We start from the raw sequence: 13,413 nt of genomic DNA on the forward strand, positions 1-13,413 counted from the left end.
TGAGAATAGTGTTTTGTTGTCTGTAAACTTAATCTAATCAAAAACAGCCAAGCTGTAAAAAAGGGTGTGTACCCAAAAAGCCATGGTGAAAATAGATGTGAAATCCAAGTTGGTAGCCAAGAAGTGGCTGTGATGGTAGGTAAATGGCAAAAATTTTAATAACGACAATTCAGGTGAATTTGTACGGCCTCCTCCAAGTTTCACTAGGACTCAGCAATAAATTCACTTGAATTGCCGTTTGCCTTTACCTACCATCACAGCTATTTCTTGGCCACCAACTTGAATTTCACATCTTTTTGTACCATGACTTTTTGGGGGCTGCACCCTTTCTTACAGCTATGGCCTCTTTTACCTGTCTTTTCTATACTACAGGAAGGAGAAACAAGATGCAAAAGATTAATTTTAAACATCCATCTTTTATAATTGTACAAACATGAGCTTTTTTCAATAGGCCAACAGTATGTAACTATCCAGCTTGTTATAATTTTGGACAGTAAATTAATCCTTATTACAAATTACTATGTAACTAGTTATATAATTGTAATTAGCTTAATCTACTACATTCTACTGGGTTACTTTTTTGCAGCTGAATTCTCTACTGGGTGACTACGTAGCGTATAGCTGAACTTTCTACAGGATGATTTGTTTGTTGCTGAACTCTCTACTGGGTAGCTTGTTTGTAGCAGAACTCTCTAAAGATAAATTGTTTGTAGCTGGATGCTCTACTGTGAGACATTTTTGTAGATGAACTCTCTACAGGGTGATTTGTTTGTAGCCAGATTCTCTACTTGATGACATGTTTTTAAGTGAAATTTCTACAGGATGGTTTTGTTTGTAGCTGAACTCTTTACTAGGTGTTGTTCATAACCGAACTCTCTACTGGGTGACTTTTTTGTACCTGAATTCTTTACTGTGTGTCTTGTTTGTAGATGACTCTAGATCCCTAGAGGATAATTAATTTTGTTTGTAGTTGAACTCTCTACAGGATGACCTGTTTGTAGCTAAACTCTATACAGGTGACTTGTTTGTAGCTGAATTCTCTACTGAATGACTAGCTCCAGAGGCATAGGAACAATTTTCAGAGTGGGGGGGGGGGGGCAAAGATAGACATAACCAGTTAACCATAAATTGATCAACACCCATGCAGACACACAGGGTCCCATTGATATGGCTCATGTACCCAGTTCATACGTGCGTTTATAGGTGTTGTGGAGTGTGTTATCACTAGCTAATAACCGTACACCTATACTGCATAGCTACGTCTCTTCACTCTCCATCCTGCTAATGGCTACTATGATCCTCTACACCTACCGCATGTGCTCAATGCATGTATATATCTCGTGAGAAATCATGTTCACGTGAAGGTCTTCTCTTCATGCTACTTCACACTACAAGGATTACAACATTACTAGTTGTTATCTGCAAAGTTAAACATCATTACCTTGCTCTAGCAGGTGTTCCCAAACTGAGTGTAGATCACATGAATACCACACTACGTTCACAGTTAGCCACTTTCATTTTCAACATCCTTGTATGTTTCTCTTTAAACTACTTAATATATCTACTTACCAAAGTCTTCATGATTTCTGGTTATAAATTGTCGGTAGTCAGCAACTCCCATACACTCGTGCACTACAATGAGACTGCCCTTAGATATGTTACCACCCTCAATTCGAGTTAACCCTCTCACCACCACAACTGCCATATGGCGGTTTCGATACACAACCACCCATAGCATCACATTCTAAGTACTCTGTAACTTTAGTCAAGCGTTTTAGTAGCTCCTGGGCTTATTCTGTAGTGGCCACACCCTCAAGTGAATGGGAACAGAGATAACCAGTCTCTCACGCACTATTGCACATTTAGATGATGAAATGGCATACTTTCAGAATGTTGATAACAAGCATTGTAGACAATTCCTTAACATGATAATGGCACTACTAATGAATAGAAACAGTAAGGAGAGGGATTATATAGGTTGGAATGGCGTGTTGCTACTATTTTACGCCTCAAAACAGTGACCTTGTGTCTGTATGCACATTGTGCACTTGCTCAAATGCTGGAAAATCAGACATGGTGATCATCTCTTTAACTGTAAACAGGTTAGTGATGTTTTTTGTGTTATTATAAACAGTCCTAGCCTGTAAAATAGTGAAATTTTACGTTTGGTTTCACTTAGGCCGATTTTTACACTTCGAAGTTATAAATGGCTTTGTGGTTGCTCTTATGTAAACAACAACTTGATAATCAAATTCCTTGTTCTATAGCGAGTAAATGGATATATAGTTTTATAGGATTATATGATATGGCATGTAAGTTATAGCAGTTTAGAAGCAGTGGATTGGAGGCCTCTACAAATTTGGCGTTGAGGGGTTTAAATCTTTTCCACATCATATAATGCCACAGATGTGGCACTCTTTCTACTGTTAAACTTCTCACTGCACGGGATCCAGGAAATATTTCAACAACAGGTATCGCATGCAAGCATAACAGAAATAAAGTTACAGGTGCTTTTTGTGTTTAATACCATACAATGAATGGCTTGACAGTTGTGGTGGACTGGTGATGCCACACCACAGAGAGTGATTTTGCATAATGGTTGTATGGCTTCTTGTATGGAGGTATGTATTTCTCTGTGTGTATATAACTTTGGTTACTTGTCCCAAAAACATGCTTTTGAAAATAGTATGGGGGCCAGCCCCCACCCCTGGTTCCCTGGTTTCAGCGCCCTTGACTAGCTCGTAGCTGAACTTTCTGCAGGGTGACTTGTTTGTAGCTGAACTCTCTCTACTATGTGACATATTTGTAGCTGAACTCTCTACTGGGTGACTTCTTTGTAGCTGAACTCTTTATTGGATTACCTATTTGTAGCTGAACTCTCCAAAGGATGATTTGTTTGTAGCTGAACTCTCTACTGGGTGACCTGTTGGTAGGTGAACTCTCTACTGGGTGACCTGAACTATCAACAGGTGACTTGTTTCTAACTGAATTCTCTACCAGGTGAAGCTGAAATCTCTACTGAGTGACTAGCTTGTAGCTGAACTCACTACTGGGTGACCTGCTTGCAGGTGAACTCTACAGTTGACTTCCTTCTGGCTGATCCCTCTGCAGGGTGGCTTGTTTCTAGCTGATCTCTCTATAGAGTGACTTCTTGTAGCTGAACTCTGATTTGCTTGTAGCTGATCTCTTTACAGGGTAGCTGTTTGTAGCTGAATACTCTACAGAGTGATTTGTTTTTAGCTGATCTATCCACGGGATGATTTGTTTGTAGCTGAATTCTCTATCGGGTCTAGCTTGTAGCTGAACTCTCTGCAGAGCTACTTGTTTGTAGCTGAACTCTCCACAGGGTGATATGTTTGTAGCTGAACTCACTACAAGGTAATTTTTTTTGAAGCTGAACTCTACAGGGTGATTTGTTTGTAGCTGAACTCTCTGCAGGGTAACTTGTTTCTAGCTGATCTCTCTATAGGGTAACTTGTTTCTAGCTGAACTCTCTACAGAGTGATTTGTTTGTAGCTGAACTCTCTACAGGGTGACTTTTTGTAGCTGAATTCAGTACTGGGTGACTTGTTTGTAGCTGATCTATCCACAGGATGATTTGTTTGTAGCTGAATTCTCTATCAAGTCTAGCTTGTAGCTGAACTCTCTGCAGAGCTACTGGTTTGTAACTGAACTCCACACAGGATGATTTATTTGTAGCTGAGTTCTCTACTGTGTGACTTGTTTGTAGCTGATCATGAACTCTCTACTGGACGACCTGTTTGTAGCTTTGTTTCTAGCTGATTTCTCTACAGAGTGGGTTTCTGTAGCTGAACTCTGATTTGCCTGTAGCTGATCTCTCTACATGGTAGCTCTTTGTAGCTGAATACTCCACAGGGTGATTTGTTTGTAGCTGAACTCTACAGGATGATTTTTTGTAGCTGAACTCAATACTGGCTGATTTGTTTGTAGCTGATTTATCCACAGGATTATTTGTTTGCAGCTGAATTCTCTATCGGGTCTAGCTTGTAGCTGAACTCTCTGCAGAGCTATTTGTTTGTAGCTGAACTACCCACAGGATGATTTGTTTGTAGCTGAACTCTCTACTGTGTGACTTGTTTGTAGCTGAACTCTACTGGGGGACCTGTTTGTAGCTGAACAGGTGACTTGTTTCTAGCCAATCTCTCTATAGGGTGGCATTTTGTAGCTGAACTCTCCAAAGGGCCATTTTGCTTGTAGCTGATCACTCTAAATGGTGGCTTTTTATACGTAGCTGAATACTCCACAGGGTAATTTGTTTGTAGCTGATCTCTCTATAGGGTGGCTTTTTGTTGCTGAATACTCCACAGTGTGATTTTTTTGTAGCTGAACTCTCTACTGGGTAACTTGAACTCTGTACTGGGTGACTTGTTGCATCTACACAGTGACTTGGTACGTAGCTTAGCGCTCTAATAGAGTAACTTACTAGCAATGCTGTATGCTCTAATAGAATGACTGTACTATTAGAGTATCTCTATCGCACACTTGCTACACAGTGTTGAATGGCTTTTACTCCAGTTCTTCTATAGTAGTCCAAGGAACTTTCTATGATGATTATTCCATCTACAAAGCGGTTTTCAGCTCACTATCTTTAGCAATTTTCTTGGTAGGTGTGAAAACTAATAGTTTTTTTTTTTATTCATGTAACTCGATCACATACTTGTGACACAAGTTGGGTTTTGTGTCATATCTCCATGATCTTTATCTTGATTCCTTTCAAACCATGAAAAGGCACTCCTATGATGGTTACTACATCTACATAGCAATTTTCAGCTCATTACTTGAAGCGGTTTACACAATAAATAGTAAATAAATCAATCTTGTTTTACACAAATAGTCAGTCGTATCTCATGAACTGTTAATTGGATTTGCACCAAGCTTGGTACTAGGATTCACCCTTAGACTCCCTTTGAGTGTGCCAAGTTTCAAGGTGATCGGTTAATGCATTGTTTTGTGTTTTATAGCAAATTTTCAAAGTGTGTGAAAAGATTAAGAATGAGAAAAAATGAAGTAAAAACAAAATTTTGGCCACTCATATCTTGGAAACGGCTGGGGCAATTTCATTCAAATTTGGTATGTAAAGTGGCCTACCTGGCAGGCACCTCTGCAGCGAAACTGGTTCCAATTGGATGAGGAATCATGGAGCTACAAAGGTGTGAAAACCAGATTTTCTTTGTTCCTGTCAATATACTCATATTGTGGTGTACCATGTGTATGGAACTACACCCACAGACTGATCCTGTTTTGTTATTGTGCATCTGTTTACTTTTGGAATGCCCAAAATGTAGCTCTTGGTGCATGCTTTTGTTCTAATTAAGTGGTTCATCCAGGTCAGCAGTACTAAATAACCCAGTTTCTATGCTGGTAGTAATATGGTAGTACTGTATAGTAGGGATCATGAAATTTTGGGTCTTTTTGTCCTTCAACATCACCTGAAATTAAAACAGCTTCAGTTTTCCTTCGCACAACCAAGCCCAAAAATGTTTTCAGAGTGACCCCTTATCTTTCCAATAAGTATCTATGGAATTTAAACATTTCCTATTTAACTGTATTTAAAAAAATTTCTCTTTAACTAAATTTTCTATTAACTGACTAACTAAATAATTGAATAGGATTTTTAAAGAAACGAAAACTCTAAAATGGTACATGTTCCCTTTTTCCAATGATTCCTTCAACTATCCAACTAGCTAATATAATGCCGTCCACCAAACATAACTCAACAATACATAACTAAATGTTACAGGATTGATTTTTATCACTGTTTGACGTTGCTTTGTCCCAAGACATGCTTTTTTCGTCAACCACAGTATGTACAATAGAATGCTTATGGCTGTTGTGGTACTATACTACTACACTTATCACCTTATTTTCTGTAGTGATTGCAGAGGCACTTCTTGTACTGTTCTTCATTTGTATCACTGTATAATGGGCGCAACATAGCTGGAGACAAAGCGTAATGGCCATTGCACTTTTCAGTAATTGATTGTTGGGGCACACATTCAGATGCCAATTTAATTTTATGGCATGTCTGGCATCATTCTTTCTTTTGATGTGGTATGTGCGGGTTCATTAGTCATAACCATGGTATTTAAAAAGTAAACAAACAAGTAGAATAAAATATTAAAAATTTTAAGTTGGTTTAGGGATCAAAAAATAAAAAAATTGTGAAACAACGGATTAGCAAAAAATGTAGTGAAATAAGAGAAGTTGCCTCATATACCTGTATATATGTGACCTGCTGAGCAATGTGACCGCTGAGCAGAAACCGGTCGTTTTGCAAAATACAAAACAGTATTAAAATAAATTAGGCAAAATATGCATGCTACTTTTAAAACATACACATTTTAATTGCTTCAGTATGTACTGACACAAAGCTCCAATCAGTAAACTTATAATGCTATCGTATTTGCCTGTTCACGGGGAGTAAGAAACTCTTTATTTTGCGTTCATGCAGCATTATAAGTGCCCATACGAAGCATTAGTTATAGGCGCTTATTTACAATCTGGTAGAAATAAAGTTTACAGTCGTCATTTCATTGTTGGAATGAGCTTCTTCTTTGTCCACATGCAGAAAAAACACTATACCCTGATCGATTTGCCAGTTTGTGGTGAACAGACTGAACTGAACCAGATTAAATAGTCTTTGTAGCTTGTTTTAGTCGTGAGCTATAATTGATTAAATAGCTACCTGTAATTTGTGACCCACTGTATGAAAACCTGATTTGTTTGCATTAGTCATTAGTCTAAATTTTAATAACAACAATTCAGGTGAATTTTGTGCCAAGACCCGGCACCAAAATTCACCTGAATTGTCGTTATTAAAATTTTTACCATTAACCTACCATCACAGCCATTTCTTGGCCACCACCTTGGATTTCACATCTTTTTTCACCATAGCCTTTTTGAGAGCCGCATTCTATTTTTTTACAGCTTGGCTGTTTTGGATTAGATAGTATTTACACCACTTTCCCCCCTGGAGAAGGGACGAGCCCTATCTCTGCTTCTTAAATATTAGGGGCAAGTGTCACCTTCCTGTCGTGTAGCAACTGGCATGTTACCATCTCTAGTAGTTCTGGTGAGGTCTGGTACCAGTGGTTCAACTTCAGAGAGAGATTCTTTCAGTGACATGGTTATGACAATTTTCTGTTCTTGCTAGTTTCTTCTTGGGCAAAATAGACTAATACCCAGTCTCCAACTTTAAACTTTGATTTCCTTGCTGTCTTGTCATACTGTTGTTTATAACACCTCTGAGCTTCCTTGTTGGTTTGTTTCACTAACTTCCTTTCAGATGAGAGTGATAACATCTGTTCACCTATTTCTGATAGTCATTTACATTAGTTGGATTCAGTGATTTGATTAGTATTAGAGCTGCTCATAGGTGAAACCAAATAACAGAAAAGATTGCTTTTCACCTGTAGAGCTATGAGGGGGGGGGGGGGGGGGGGGGGATTGTGATAAGCCCATAACACACCACTAAGATACTGGTACCATAGTACTCCAAATTTAGCAGCTTGCTTCCTGAGCATTGTCTTCAGTGTTTGATTAAACCTTTTAACTACTCCATTGCACTGTGGGTGACTGGTTGTAGTATTAAGTTTCTCTATTCCCAGCATTTTACAAATATCTTTCATAGAAAAGATAACAAATTGGTTCCTCTGTCAGATAAGATAGCCTCTGACACACCAAAACAAGGTAAAATTTCTTTAACAACTAGCTAAGCAATTTGTTCAGTCTTGTGGTCCTGAGCAGGGTAGACCATCGGCCACTTAGTAAATATATCTTGAAATATAATCACGTACCTAGATGTGACTGGTAGCTCCATAATATCCACTCAAGGGTTGTTCTGTAAGCATTGGTTGTAGTAGAGGCTTCTGCCTCCTACCAGTGCCCTCCACAATAGCACACTGTGGGCAGTTATCCACATAAGGTATCACATCACGGTACATTCATGGCCACCACCAGCATCTCATCAGGCTCTTGTATAACCTTGGTCTTGAGCGTGGTAATTCAGCATCATCGTGCTAATTCTGCATTACCGTCTGGCATAATTGCTGTGGCACTACATCATGTGCTGTCTCCATTTGCTTGGAACCTACACAGTAAAGCACATCATTACAGATAGCATACACGACTGAGTCAACCACAACTTTCTTGCCTAACTTAACATCTTCTGATAATGTTCTATCTTGCAGATAAAGGATTGTTGGTCTCAATTCCTGGTCTTTAAAATGCTCTTCACTAATTCCATCGCCACTACTCTGTATAGTCATAGTCTCCTGTTCCAGAGTGGCTTTATAGTCTCTGGTAGCTGACTAAAAACTAGTGCAATCTATATTTCACTTATTGTGGAGCCAGCATATCAGGCTGTCGGGAAAGACAATCAATGTTCAAACTGTTCTTACCCAAGGGATGAACTATGTCAATTTGTTGGATTCCACCTTATTTCACCATCTCTTCCTGTAAGAACTAGAGTTCCTAGGATAGCCTTGACAGCTGTATGATCTGTAACAACAGTAACATTATAGCCATACTGAAAATGTGTGACTGTCCACACCACTGCTAAGGTTTCCAAGTCACTGATGGCATAATTGGCCTCTGAAGTGGATACAGATCTACTGGCATAAGCTACTGGATGCAGTCTGTTATCATCCTGAGTCTGAGACAATATGGTTCCCAGACCAAATTTACTACGGAGCATCAGTATCCAGGGTAAAATATTTATCAAAATTAGGGTATGCCAGTGATGGTGTTGTCATTAACTTCATTCTCAAGGAATCAAACACAGTTTCACAATCTGCTGTCCAGCTAAACAAGGCTCCCTTGTAAGATAATGCAAAGGATGTGCTATTTTAGCATAGTTGGCAATAAATCTTAGATAGGAAGACGTCAAACCTAGCAATTGTCTTAGTTGCTACAAGTTGATAGGTGGAGGAAAATGCCAGACTGCTTCCAATTTATAGTTATTAGGTTGAAGTCCTCTTGGTGTCACAACATTACCTAAATGCTTGACTTCATCATGCACAATCTTATGTTTACCTGGGTTGAGAATCCTCTTAATCTACCAAATACTGCCTTAAGATGTGCAATGTGATCTTCCAATGTTTCTGAGAACACTATCATGTCATTTAAGTAGACTGACGCAACAGGTTCTGATTGTAAACCAGCTAAAACCTTACTGCATCAATCTTTGGAAAACTGCTGGAGCATTTGTGATTCTAAACGGCATCACTCCTTCACTCTAAACTCAAAATAGTCCTTTGTGAGTTATAAAAGCAGCCTTTCTTGACTACCAGCATTGACTTTGATCTGCCAGTATCCTGACTTGAGGTCTAGTGTACTAAAATAATTATTTAGACCTAACGGCTATTCTCGGCAGAGGATACAAGTCAGGTTTGGTTACTGAGTTAAACCACACAGAACCTTAAACCTCTCTTCCTCACTAGCACCACTGGGCTAGCTTACAGACTTTCTGATGGTATAATTACACCCATGCGTTGCATCTTAGCTAGTTGGTCTGATATCTCCTATCAAGCTACTCTTCATACAGCTTGTAATGTTCCATATACAGAGTAAACTATCATCTAACAAGCGTTGTGCCTCTGTTAGTACGGATCCTTCTAACTCTTCTTCCTTCACTGTTATGGCTGCTGAGTGGTAGGTTGGTAATCTCACAACGCTAAGTTTTATACTTTGCATCTTTTCCTAGAAGTAGGTGACTCCACTATTGATGTGCTTTTGATCTCTGCAGTTTGTACACTAGAGTGGTAGTCCACTATTTTCAATTATCTATAGACTGATCCAGATAGTCACAACTGAGGAAGTGCTACCACCTTAACAAAAACAGTAGTAGTAATGGTTTGTCACCAAGACTGACTCTCATTTATCCATCCTGAAAAATTTGTTTTTGATCATAGGTTCAAGCTTTTAGCTGAGGAATTTTAAGATCTTCTATCTTTAGATTAGCCTTCTCAGATATAAGATAAAACAGATCTCCTCTAATGATGGTGATGTCAGAACCTGTATCAATGACAACAGTAGTAGATACTCCCTTAATCTTTACATCAACACAACAGGATACACTCTTCTCTGTCATTGTCTGGGAATTAGTCTGTATCATCATGTTAGCACCAGGTGTCTTGAGCTGAACTTTTGGTAACCTTTCTGTCTTTCACTATTAGCATTGGTAAGATAGGTGGGTTAGACTGTCACAAATGTAGCATCTCTGTTACTTCTTCTGACTGGTTTCTTTCTCGACCTTATTTCTAACTTTCCATTGGGTAGCATTAATACTCTTCTTATTAAATCTAGACCAGTAGTGTAATGTACGTTGGTTGACTGCTGTACCTGTTTCCCCATTTCAAATGACTTCAAATACTGTTGCTTCTTTTTTAGCTTTGCCAGTCTTCGTTCCTCTCTCTTGGCTGCTATATGTATAGTTCTTTGTGGTTCTGAACCTCAGAAACAGCAAATGACTCCATCAAGGGTAATCATAAACCTTCCTGCAGCTGGCCATATTACAGCATTTCCCTTGTCTCATTCGAAACCCAGTCTGGAAACATCTTCTAGTCATCCTATAAAGTCTAACACACTCATCTGGTTGTTGTGATATGTGTGATGGAAATCCAAAGCAGTGAATACCTGATTACCAGAATCAAGTCCTTCCTTCAGTGCATGCTCTTGTAGCAATTTGGCCTTCTCTTCTGGTAGTAAAAACTTCCAGCTTTCTCTCTTAAATAACCAGCCAATTACATCAACAATCCTTCGGGCCAGGGGTCCTATCATTCCACATGGCTGCATGCTCTAACGTTAGTAATCAATCATCAAAAGTTTCTTGACATCATCGGCAATGAAAGGATCTACTGGGGTGCCTTTCCACAGTGGGAAATGTAAGCATGACTTACTGATCTGCTAACAGAAACAATGTCAGGCAAAAATCTATTCAGTTAAGTTACCTGCTGAGCTTGAGACCTCTTTTCTCTCTCTGCTTCATTGACATGTCTTAACAGTTTGTTACTCCAAGTTGAGTCACTCACTTGTAACTCTTGCTGCAGCTGTTGTGGATGTGCTACAGTAATCTCCTGATGAGAACATGTTAGGTGCTGTTGTTGTAACCCATGTAGATGTCATTGTTGTTGTTGAACTACCCTTGTAGTCACCTGATTAGAAAAGGTTAGGGGTTGTTGTTTTTACCCATGTAGTTGTTGTGAAAAGCTTCCTCAATGTTGTTGACCTTGTAACCATGAAGTAGAGGTTGAAAGGGAAGATCTTGCAACTAATCCTTTACCACTTGTTAGACCAGTTCTGCTATACACTCTCTAAAGACTATAACATACTAGTAACCATAGGATTGAGTGGTATTTCACCAACATGATGGCGTAGATCCCTTCTAATAATAATTATCTGGAATGGCTGCTTCTGTCAAAAAAGATGTTTTCAATCTGGCTAGTTCCAGTTCTTTTGATTCCAGCATATTCGTTAATTGTTGTATCTCCTGCTTTCTCTGAGCTAGGATACCATCATGCATCAACAATTGCTCACAGTTCTCTTGCCAGAGTCCACCACCCTATCATTTGCACTTTAAGGTCAGTCTCCAATCGGTCGATTTCTCCCTTTGTTGACTTTACCTCCATAAGTAATGACATCTTCTCTCCCTCAAAATTTTGAAGAACATTGTGTAACTTGAGTGAGCTGAGGTGTCAAGCTAATTCCTCTTCTTCCTCACTACAGCTTTCCTGATTAAAGGTAGATGACTTACTTTTCCCATGTCTCACAGTAATTGGTGAAGTAACTAAATAGGTTCCATCTTTATCATTCATTGACAGTTGCTCTCCTTGTTATGTCTGAGAAATAACTATTTGTACACATGTGGGCCGTCAACATCCCTTTAATCATTAACCTCAGCATCACCTCTGGTGGCTGCTGTAGGTAGGTCCAAAGCACTGGCCAGCTACTGAAAATGCCCAAGTTTGGTCTCTTATAATACAAAGAATAAGCTTTTTCCTGAACTGCTCTATCTGAAGGGTTCATGCATTCTTCTGTACGCTCTTAGTAGATTTACACTGCGATTCTAATAGTTCTCTAAGCTTCTGCAATCAACAATAACTAATGTTTCTTACTACAATATAACACTGTGACCTTTGTCTTCTTCTCCTCCAGAGTCTCTAATTCTGCCAAGGTAGCTAGTGACAGAATCTCAGTAGGACCTCCACTGTAAAGTAGCCTTTCTGGTACACCCTTCTAGAAAGTAGCCCTATGCTTCTACTCAAGCTTGGCTCATTGAGCAATAAACAGCTACTTTCAGCAGCAAAATACACAGCAGCAAATTACAATAAAAGAATCAGTGTATTTATACTATGAAAATTATGACATAATGTTCCATCTCATGACATCATAGTTTATGATAGTTACATCATATTAGAATATATAAGTATTCTCATTATGATGTATTGTACTTTATACATATTATTATATGCATAGAAAGTGACTACTTACCCTTTATGATTACTAGTAAAATAATTATACATGTAATACAGTGAAACCTGCTAATCAGGTCACTGCATAAAGAGGTCACCTGTCTAAACTGGCCATTATAAAAATCCCCACATGTGCCAACTGTGTACAAAGTGGCCTGCTTAATGCAGCCACCTCCTTAATGAGATCAGAAAATTTTGTCCCTATGATGACCGGAATAGACAAGTTTCACTGTACTCTTGATGTCACAAGTGACTGTTTCTTATACATTAATCAAAAGATATGATATCAACATCTGGCGAAGAAAGATTAATATTAATTTTGATAATGCATAATTACGATGTTTGTGCTGTTGCAGTATGTACATCTACAAGCCTTTTTGTATATAAAGGAATAATACATTCTCTTTATAAATAATGGCGACTGAAATGCACTTTATTTATAAAGAGAACATATTATTCTTTTACATATAAAAGACTTGTAAATATATATATACTGCAATAGTACAATCATTTTAATTATGTATTATCATGATTAGTATTAATCTTTCTTGGCCAAATGTTGACATCATACCTTTTGATAAGGGTATAAGAAAACGTCACTTGTACTTTCTTGGGCTTCACTTTTTTATAGCCAGGCTGTTTTTGCACAGGGTTAATTATTTGTGGAGATTGTTGCATTATTCAGGATTTATTCCTATCACCTACTATTCCTGGTATAAGGTATGCATGCCTAAACACATATAGCATGTTAAAGAAATCTAAATACTGCACATATCTGTACTTCATGTAGAGTCATAATGTCCCACACCACTCTGTGCTTATATTTTTTATGACTACACTATATACTGCTGAAAACTATGTTTTCAATCAATGTTAAGAAGTTATTAATATGACAGTGTACGCATGTTGCATTTATTGTATG

General features: G+C 38.4%; 1 protein-coding gene and 1 long non-coding RNA gene across 2 annotated transcripts in view; one reads left to right on the plus strand and one right to left on the minus strand.

Moving 5' to 3' along the window:
* The window catches only part of LOC136263742 (uncharacterized), a 139,601-nt gene that overhangs the window by 44,500 nt on the left and 81,688 nt on the right, over nucleotides 1–13,413 (minus strand). The window lies entirely within an intron of this gene.
* Nucleotides 1–13,413, plus strand: part of LOC136263538 (uncharacterized) — a 28,090-nt gene that overhangs the window by 2,149 nt on the left and 12,528 nt on the right. The gene's annotated exons all lie outside the window — the stretch shown is intronic.

This window comes from Dysidea avara, chromosome 1 (genome assembly GCF_963678975.1).
Source record: "Dysidea avara chromosome 1, odDysAvar1.4, whole genome shotgun sequence".
NCBI classification, from domain to species: Eukaryota; Metazoa; Porifera; class Demospongiae; order Dictyoceratida; family Dysideidae; genus Dysidea; species Dysidea avara.